The following is an 11,386-nucleotide window of genomic DNA, read 5'->3' on the forward strand; positions in this document are numbered from 1 at the left end:
CACTAAAAAAACTGTGAAGTAGTGAGTCAATTGATTTCCGATAATATAAATCATTGTTGAATCATATATAGCAAAATGCTAGACAAGTTATAAAACCACAAAAATCCGTATTATTGGATATCAATATCATACTCAGTAAGTAAGAATACTTACATTGGATTACATGAATGGATCATCAAAGGTAATTACTTGAAACCCGTTCTGCTGCAGTTGGTCCATACCCATAACAATCCCTTCACTGACTTTCTCTCTCTCTCTCTCTCTCTCGCCTAAACTCTCTTTCTTCCTCTTCAGCTCTCTGTCTTAAATTTCCCATCTCACTCTCGGTTTCTCTTGTGTTCTTTCTTTCTTGTAGCGCTTGGTCTCGCCCTTTCTCTCTCTGTTCTGAGTAAACACTCTTAGAAAGAATAAAGACCGAGTAAAAAGCGGAAGAAGGAAGAATATATGCAAGAGATGGGAGAGGAGATGAGTGGTGAAAATTGTGAAGGAGAAGAGTTCTATTTATAGGAGAAAATCAAATACTATTTCACCAACCCTATACTATTCCACCAACCCTATACTATTCCACCAACCCTATACTATTTCACCAACCCTATACTATTCCACCAACCCTATACTATTCCACCAACCCTATACTATTCTACCAACCCTATACTATTTCACCAACCCTATACATTTATACATTCTTATTCTACCATCCTTATACCTACCATTTACTATCCTATTATATCACCAATTATTACAATCATACTCCAAATTATACCAATCAATCATCAATTATCATATCTCTTAAATCTCCCGATAAAATAATCAATATAAAATCATCATCATGATATAATAACCTCAAATCAATATTCATTCCAATAATATTCATAAGATCTAATAAGTTCCTCAAGAATAAATATTATTACCTAATATCATCAATAAATATCTCAACCTCAAAGTAAATGCCATTACCTAATATGAATATTAATATAATCATAGCATCAATTTAATATATCTAAAATAAGACTTTAAAAATCTGGGGTGCTACAATCTTCCCTCCTTATTAGAATTTCGTCCTCGAAATTAAAGCCCATAAATTACCACCTATCTTCAAATTGAGCAACCCAAATTAAAAACAAATCATACTTGAACCATAACTTACTCAAGTTACTATAAAAATTTTTAAATCAATCTGTTCATAAATAAATATCATAACATATTCCATACCCAGGCGATGTGAGACTCTACAAGCACTCTTCTTGGGCACCAGTGTCACCGTTGGCAATCCTCATGGAATTTCTTCATTCTCGGCCCTTAACTTTTGGCCCTTATACATTTCATTGTGTCTTAACTGACACCATTATAATATAACCCACTTTTGGCATCACCAACGTGTGTCCACTAGCGACCCTCATAGGCTTGTGCAAACTCCCACCATCTCAAGCTGGGTAATGTTTTGATACCATTTGTAACATCCCAATATTTCTAGCCCAGTTTCACCTAGTAACTAGGCAATGTGAGACTTAGCACCCATGACTATCTCTATAAACTACCCACTCAATGTGGGCTTCTTCTCATCATGCAGTGCTTCAATACCACATGACCTGGCGTTACTAGGTGGCTCTGATACCATTATTGTAACATCTCGTATCTCATCTCATATAGCGCGGAAACTGCAATTATCAATACAAAAAAAATACTGTTAAAATACTTTTCTTTATACAAAAATACCCAAAGCTATGTCGTACAAGGCATTTATACAAATCTATCCGACAGTCTAAACTCTAGACAAAACTTAACCAACTTGGAATCTCTGTACATCTCAATATGAATCTCTAATCACAACTGCATAATTACCTTGATTTTCCATTCCTGCAAGCACTACAAAAAAACTGTGAAGTAGTGAGTCAATTGATTTCCGATAATATAAATCATTGTTGAATCATATATAGCAAAATGCTAGACAAGTTATAAAACCACAAAAATCCGTATTATTGGATATCAATATCATACTCAGTAAGTAAGAATACTTACAGTGGATTACATGAATGGATCATCAAAGGTAATTACTTGAAACCCGTTCGGCTGCAGTTGGTCCATACCCATAACAATCCCTTCACTGACTCTCTCTCTCTCTCTCTCTCTCTCTCGCCTAAACTCTCTTTCTTCCTCTTCAGCTCTCTGTCTTAAATTTCCATCTCACTCTCGGTTTCTCTTGTGTTCTTTCTTTCTTGTAGCGCTTGGTCTCGCCCTTTCTCTCTCTGTTCTGAGTAAACACTCTTAGAAAGAAGAAAGACCGAGTAAAAAGCGGAAGAAGGAAGAATATATGCAAGAGATGGGAGAGGAGATGAGTTGTGAAAATTGTGAAGGAGAAGAGCTCTATTTATAGGAGAAAATCAAATACTATTTCACCAACCCTATACTATTCCACCAACCCTACACTATTCCACCAACCCTTTACTATTTCACCAACCCTATACTATTCCACCAACCCTACACTATTCCACCAACCCTACACTATTCCACCAACCCTATACTATTTCACCAACCCTATACTATTCCACCAACCCTATACTATTTCTACCTTCCATTTACTATCCTATTATTTCACCAATTATTACAATCATACTCCAAATTATACCAATCAATCATCAATTATCATATCTCTTAAATCTCCCAATAAAATAATCAATATAAAATCATCATCATGATATAATAACCTCAAATCAATATTCATTCCAATAATATTCATAAGATCTAATAAGTTCCTCAAGAATAAATATTATTACCTAATATCATCAATAAATATCTCAACCTCAAAGTAAATGCCATTACCTAATATGAATATTGATATAATCATAGCATCAATTTAATATCTCTAAAATAAGACTTTAAAAATCTGGGGTGCTACACGACCCAACCCTATCAACCTCAGACATCAATGAGATTAAAAAAGATTAATGCTGATTAGATTTGAAAATTCTCATTATGAGAGTCAAATCCTTACCCGTCTTTCCATGTACTTCGAGTTGCATGAGATATCGATGCAGTTTATTACTTCTTGATATGTATATATTTATGTTTATATGGCATGTCTTCAAGAATGGCATTGTTTTTGGTGTACACCACTTCTTTTCTCTACAAATAGATCGATGTTGATGCTTTTTTTTTTTGGGTCATTTTTATGCAATTTCAAAACTTTGATTAACACATGTGAGTGAGAGTTGTGTGTTTCTGTCCTGATTACTTGTATGATGTAGGAGTTTTAGTTGTTCTCCGTCGCAATTGATAATTATATAAATAGAATCTTAAATTTATATACATATTAAAAAAAATGTACAAACTTATTAATAAAGGCTATGGGTTATTATCAACGACGATAGCATGTGGTTACAAATAACTTATAAATAAATAATTAAATTCATCATTTTTTATGGATTTAAACTTTTAGAGTAGATGATGATTTAATATGGGTATCAGAGTATAGGTCCTGAACTCGAACCATTCATATCTCTATCATTCACTTTTCATTTTCATTAAATATTTCACATAAGGTCGTCGCTAATAATCAAAAATTTTGATGGGACAACTGCGGTAACCTTTAGCGAGTTGATTGCGGAATTTCTTGTAGTGAGATTTCATGTATTTTTAGCAGCCATTAGTTCAAGCTCTTCATCCCAAATGACCAAAAATTTTACATAAAAATATGCTTTATTTCTGCCTTCAAGGATAATAGACAGGGAAGGGCTTCAGGTTCCTTTCCCAGTATTCATTAAACAATAAGGGGAAACTACATTTTACCCCAACGAACTACAACGCCTTAGCACTTTCTCATCATGAATTGTCAATTGTACTACTTTGCTCCCATGAACTACCATTTTGTGCCCAAAACCCCATTCCGTCAGTCAAAGCCGTTAACTCAGACGATCAAAGTGACAATGCCTTGTAGTTCATGGGGCAAAATAACAATGCGTTGTAATTCATGAGGGCAAAGTGACGGGTTGACCGTTTGAGTTAACGGCTTTGACTGACGTAATGGGATTTTGGGCACAAAATAGTAGTTCATGGGGGCAAAGTAGTGCAATTGACAGTTCATAGGGAAAAAGTGGCAAGGCGTTATAGTTTATGAGGGCAAAATGTAGTTTTCTCAAACAATAAACATTTATTTCATCATGTATGTTAATTAGCAATTAGCATTGTTTTTTAACATTCATTCATGAAAGGAAAGAGACATTAACCTACCCACAGCTGGCATTTTCAACTGAGACCTATCAATCTTCTTATCTATGACAACTATATATATATATATATATAGACTTTGACTAATTACCCCGATACTTAAGTTAAGAGAAGGAAAATAGTTCAAAAAAAGTTAAGGAAGAAGAGTGTCTGACTCAAATTGAACAAATATCTAAATGACCCAACTTCCTTTATCTTTTATTAAGTGTTTTTCCACGAGTTGATGGCTAAAGGTGCTAAAGGTGTGTTTGGCATTGCGATTTCATAAACAAAAAGTGCATTCATAAATCAAATCACAAAAAATAAATTGTTTGCCATTGTGTTATTAAAAAATTGTGATTTTTTGAAAATACAATTTTAAAGGTTAAACTACAATTTTAAGGGCTAAACTGCGATTTTTGTCAAACCATTTAACTGTATTTTTAAAATTTTGCACATTTTAAAATCACTATTTTCAATCACACTTTTTAAAAACACAATTTCAAACGAACTCTAAGAGAGATCATGGTCTAACGAATTTGATTTTGTGACCCCATTGTGTTGGACGTACATATATTCTTGATACCTTGAATAATAGCAGAATGATGAGGCTTCTTTCTATGCTCCCATCCTTCCCAACTAGATTGGGTTTCGCCATCCCCTATGAGGCTGGGCTCAGCCGGCCTATAGGGCTTTGTTGAGATTTCGATAATATTTAGAGAAAAATGTAAAATCAACCCATGTTGTTACACTAACTTGCAATAAAATGTTTTGAGAGTTGTATATACTAAACTTCGGTCCAAAATCTTGACAGATTCCGTTAACGTGTCAATTCAGATTCAATTATATAAAGACATGTGTCACCCATAATAAGAAATTTTAAACATATATAATATATAAAAATTAATAAATAAACAAAAAGAGAAAAAAAAGAAAAAAAAGAAAAAAGAAAATGGAAGAGGAGTCGGCCATGGGAATGGTTCGGCCGCTAGGGGTGTAAACCCGGTCCCGGTTTCTCAGTTGTTGGCAAAAACCGGGGTACACGATTTTTCATTTTTGAAAACCAGAACTAGAACCGGGCACCGGGTTAACCGGTTATACAATAATCAGCCAGTTTTGGTTGGAACCCGGTAATTCAAATCGGGTAACCAATTTTTTTTAATTTTTTTTAACATTTTGGGCTTATTTTAGGTATTAGACCTATTTTTTTTGGCTTATTTTAGGTATTAGGTCTAATTTTGTAGCTTAATTTAACCATTTTGTGCCCCAGTTAAACAAATAATAATTCAAAAATATTAATAAATATACTAAATTCGAATATATATATATATACCCGTTTACGCGGTTATAACCAGGTATTTAAAAAGCCCAAAATCGGTAACCGGAACTGGTTAGCGGTTTTTCCCAACTGGTTTCAAACCAGTTTCCCGGTTTCAGTCCTGGTTTCCCGGTATTTTTTTACACCCTTGAAAGCCACCCCCTTCTGGCCAACCTGCCAGGATGAAGTCGACGGTCGGCGGACTTGAAAATTGTGGATTTCGATGTTGCTAGGATATTATGGGTTCGTTTGGGAGTGTGTTTTTAAACGAAATCGCAATTTTGGAGAGTTTGCGATTGCAATTTTAAAATCGTGGAAAAATCCGCGATTTCCATAAGCTGACTAGAGTGTGCTTATTCGAAAAAATGCGAATTTAAACCAAAATCACGATTTCACTTAAAAATTTATTTGGTGCAATATTTACTTATATTTGAGTGGGAATGAAAAAATATCAAGAATACCCACCTAAAATATATTAAAACTCTTCTTTTTTTTTCTTTTTTTTTTTCTTCATCCACTCTCCGCCCCTTTACTGTTTCTCGTGTCGCTGTTGTTCATCCTCTCTTCGCCCCTCTAGCAGGTAAGAATCTCACCTTATTTTTCAAGCAACTCTTTTTCTCCATAGAATTGTTTTGCTTTTGTAAAGCTTTCCACCATTTGGTGTTTATATTGTTTTCTGTGGTTTGTATGATTTTTGTGCCTTTTTTATATGTGTTTATGTTGTTTGACACGGTTTCTATTGAGTAATAAAAGTTGTGATTTTTTTTTTTTTTCAAAATTATATTTAGATTATCATGCATAGCACATCATTATGCACTATGCGTTATAATAAATTGAGTTTATACCTAAAAAAAAGTAAATGCAAATAATAAAAGTATCACTTATAATAGCAACGGATTTTTTATTCACTCCATGAAGGGATCTCATCCAATCCGACCCACATAAGAGCATTTGAACTGTTTCGGCTGAAAATGATGCTCTATGTGGTTCAATCACTCTACCATCAGCACTAAAGACTGATTCTGAAACAACACTTGACATAGGAACAACTAAAATATCCCGAGCCATGTTAGACAAGATGCGGTACTTCAAAGCATTAACTTTCTACTATGCTAAAGCCTCAAACTCTGGGTTAATATCATTTCCATTTTTATCATTCACCAATATATAGACATCCTCTTCAAAATAAATGTCCAAATCAGTTTTCACATGCGGAATTATGTTGGTACTTCTAACATGCTCCAAAATCCTTGATTTACGGATTGTAGGTTTGGGACCAACATCTTTGATAGATACACTTGAAGAACTAGTATCATCTTGAGTAGTTTGTTGTAGAATAGAAGAATTATGAGCAGCCAAGTATACTTCATAATATTCACACAAAGCAGCCAACACAGTGTCAATGTGCATTTGAGCTTCATCCTCTTGATAAATAAAAGGAAAGCATAAATTAATTAACTTCATTTTGAATCTTGGGTTCAACACAGCAGTTAAAGACATTGAAAGATTGCATTCACCCCAATACTTATCAAGTTTTTCGGCCATTCTAGTTGTCATTGCTCTAATTTATCAATTCCTATCCAACGACTTTATGGATAGGATTTCTTTCATTCTCCATACCTCAGGCAAAAACAGATTAGAAGTAGGGTAATCACTTTCAGATACAATATTGGTGACCTCATTGAAGATTGCCAAAATTTGATTCACATTCTCAACCTTGTCCAACTCTTCTGGACTTACAACCCATTGAAAAGCTTGGTCAATATTAGAGTACCTAGGGAACACTTCTTTGAACCTTATGGCAATAGTTTCATGATAAGTGTTAAAATATTCATATTTTCAGCCCTTAACTTGCATGTTTTAATCATTTGGTTTTGGTTAATTAGGTCATTTTAATTTCTTTTTTGTGTTTTTCATACTTTTGTAGGTTTTTGGAAGAAAATGAAGTAAAACTAGATGATTTGGGCTCAAAGAGAGAAGATGGGAAAATTGGGAGCTCTCTGACACTACGATCGATCACAGGGTACCTGCGATCGAGCGCAATACCTGAGAAGACAAAGCACAATCAGCGATTGAGCATTCGAGCGCATGACAGGAGAGGATCGATCGCAGACCTGCGATCGAACTCACACGGGTTGCGATCGATCGCACCCGTGCGCAGGAGACATATTAAGTGGCGGCCAGATTGTCATTCTTTCCATATTAGGATTTTTCAACTCCCAATTGTAATAGGTTTTGAAACCCTACAAAATTCCTAGGTTTATTACTTTGTCAAGGACTTTTAAAGCCTATAAATAGACCCTTAAGCCTCTAGAATAGATATACTTTGTAAGGAGAAGAAGATGAGTTCTTCAAGTTCAAGTCTCGGGTTTATTCTTTTCTTTTCTTCATGAAGATGTTTAACATCAATTTTATGTGTAGCTAATTTAATTAGTAAGGCTAGATTGAAGCCCTAGTTATGTTTAGTTAATATTTCAATATTTGCGCCCTTGTGATGATCTTGTTGTGCTATTTAACTTGATTAATGCATACTTACATGAATTCCTCATATGTGTGTGTCTGATCAACATATGCATGTGGTATGGACTAGTTAGTTAAATCAATTTGGATGACCGAGTCCTGGGTTTAACATAAGTAACAAAAGAATCCACACCGCGATTCTTGGGTTAATCAACATAGGGAACTGGGAGTATATGTCATGTCCTAGGCCTTATGTGTTTGTCGATTTCCATAGAACATATGCTTTCCTAAGGAACAACTTAGTATACATCATGCTAAATCCCTTAAAAAAGAAAAGAGTTAGAGTATACGCTATGCCTAACTTGTTGCTTAGGAAAATCTATAGCCTTAGGAGTATACGCCATGCCCTTAGGTTGACAAACATTAGATATGCATAACATGATTAAAGCATTGGCATACTGTTATATTAACTAAATATAATTAGTGGTGGATATCAAAACCCTACATTTTATTATCATCACTTAGACAATCAATCTTTGTTTTACTTAAGGAATTTATTTTTAAACATAAATTCAGCAATCCTCGTGGGAATGATTTTGTACTTGCACCATATACTACTATGTTGACCTTGTGCACTTGCAGGTAAAACGTACAATTATTTACCTATTAAGTTAGGTAGATATTTTGCACATCATTTCATGTAGGTGTTGTTCCATCTAGTGGGGACATTTAAAATCAGTTTTTTGGTTTGGTTTGTTTGTTTGTTTTTTTTGAAAGGCAATTGCAACCTTTTAGCTATATTACTAAACCGTTTTAGTCGGCTCTTAGAAGCCACAATATACTTGATACATTGGCGCATAGGATTAATTGTATCCCCAATTTCAACAAGCTCTGCTTGCACCAGCAAGTTAGTGACATGTGCACAACATTGCACATGAAATAAACATCCTCCAACACCAATAGGAAAGGCACCACTCAACTCAAAATCATCTCTCAAAATCCTTATGGCAACATCATTTGATTTCACATTATCAACTGTCATTGTAAACACCTTATCCACAATACCCCAATATTCAAAACAACTCCTTAGAGCATCAACAATAATAACACCACTATGTGGAGGAAGAACATTACATAAATTCAAAATTATCTTTTAAAGGACCCAATCAAAGTCTATAAAGTAGCAAGTGACCACCATATACGACATCCTCTGCGAAGAGGTCTACATATCCATAGTTATGTTCACCTTCTCAACTCCACATAGCAATGCTTTCAACTTCCTCTTCTAAATATTGTATGTGTTGATGCAATCATTCTTAATAGTTGTACGATTAATCTTTTTCCAATACAGAGTGCATGCCCTCGTGAACTTGTTAAAAATCTCATGCCTCATGAAATTAAAAGGATACTCATGAACTTAGATGACTATAATATTACAAAATACAAAGAAGGGAATATTTGGTTTATTGCAAAATCCCTTGTAATTTGCTTAATTATGGCTTCACCTCCCTACTAGTGATCCAGCTGAAAGAAACGGTGGGTGCTTTTTTTGCCCTTGCTAGAGCTCTTTCCTCTAACCTTCTTAGTCTTTGAGCTAATCCACATATATAGTCCTGGGCTTCTCGTCCCTCACCGGAAAGTCCAGTTAGTTTCTCAACGTTCCATTTAGCCACCAAATGTTCCAATATTTCTCCATAGTCCTTGGCCGTGTAGACACCAATCTGAGAGGCAACATTTGCAAAGTGATCAAAAAGATTTTCATCGTAGCCGTCGTACATTAAGTGGGCTGGCATTAATATTTTCCTCCTCATCATATCGGCAAATGCTATGACAGTTTCATTTGGATCAAGCTCGAAAAGCTTCCCAACTATTTTGGTATAAGCAATTTCGTGGCATTTCTCATCTGCGGCAACTATGCCATATATTTGGGCAAGCTTTTCCCCATGCTTCATGGCAAGCTTGGCTGTATTTTCATGGGAGATAAATGTTGCTCTTTCTTGAAACAATGTGTAGATAGTAAAAAAGTAGGGACTTGTCCTAGTGCCGGTATCCTAATTAGACAAAAATATAGGATCATAATTAGAAAAAAATATAGGACATTAACTTGTTGACACACACACACACAAATATAGGACATTAACTTGTTGATCATTCTAACTTTAAAACACACAAATATAGGACATTAACTTGTTGATCATTCTAACTTTAAAACACACAAATATAGGACATTAACTTGTTGATCATTCTAACTTTAAAGTTCTTTACACACACATATATGTGGTCCATAGAATAATAATTTCAAATTGGATATATATTTATTTATTTATTTATTTTTTTTATCATAATAGTAGGAGGACCATTTTAAGAAATGTATTGAGGAGATAATCACCTTAGAATTTTTAAATGAGGCTTTGATATAATGTAAAGAAGTGGTAACTTTACCTCAAAACTATGGGTTTATTTAGTTGCATTATATTAATTACTCATATTTGTTGTTATTATTGGACATGAAATTTCATATCACACATAAGAATTCTGACATAATATTATGGTCTCGTTATAAGCTGTGACAAGACTTATGAGCAAGTTAAAAAATGTACGTTAAAGAATTATTGCATATCTCACCATTCTCGACCCAATCAAATAATGTGTTGTCTTCTCGACTTGTTTCATATCCACTTGTCTGGAAAGAGAGAGGTATTTGTTAAGAAGATCACCATGCCTATTTTCTTCTGCACTCTATCCCCTTGGCCATGTTGTCCAAGGTGTGTTATCACTACCCGTTTCATCATAAAAAATTTCCGTGCCATTGATAAGTACTTGGTAAGTTGGAAGGGCTTTTTCCGTGATCATATCACCAACTAAGACAACAAAGTAGTCGTCCAGAATGTCCTTTGTTCTCTCCCTTAGTTGATTGACTTGCTCAATGAATCCATATGAGGTAGGATTTGGCAAAAAGTCATGTGGTTGCCAAGATTTCTCAACAAGTTTTAGGAGAGTTAAATGTCACTCTTGACCCACTCCTCCATGGATTTGAAGATTTCAACCTTCTGGTAGCATGGGATGGACTGCGTTAACATTGGCATGGCCTAAAGACATTGCTTTCCCTCTAGAATTTAAGACCAAAAAAAAAAATAAATAATAAAAATAGTATTGTTAGGTCATTGGTTGCCGCTAAAATAGTCAAACAACTCAATTGCGTGATGAGAAACTTAAGAATGAACTCACTTAGAGCTGGAGTACAGAGTGGAAGTCACAGAAAACTTGGGAGATCTTTGAGCTCTTGCAGGTAAGAGAGCAACTGAAGGAAGGGATTGAAAGGCGAAGTAATTGAGTGTTACAACCATGCTTTTAACCTTAATTTGCTTTGTTACTAAAATGGTGAGCACTGAAAAATATAGGATT

At 34.6% G+C, this 11,386-nt stretch overlaps 1 pseudogene; it reads right to left on the bottom strand.

The window, feature by feature from the left end:
- Positions 1-9,471: 9,471 nt before the first annotated feature.
- On the bottom strand, positions 9,472-11,067 carry LOC132178238 (stearoyl-[acyl-carrier-protein] 9-desaturase, chloroplastic-like; annotated as a pseudogene).
- Positions 11,068-11,386: the final 319 nt, after the last annotated feature.

Source organism: Corylus avellana, chromosome ca4 (assembly GCF_901000735.1).
Source record: "Corylus avellana chromosome ca4, CavTom2PMs-1.0".
Classification (NCBI taxonomy): Eukaryota; Viridiplantae; Streptophyta; class Magnoliopsida; order Fagales; family Betulaceae; genus Corylus; species Corylus avellana.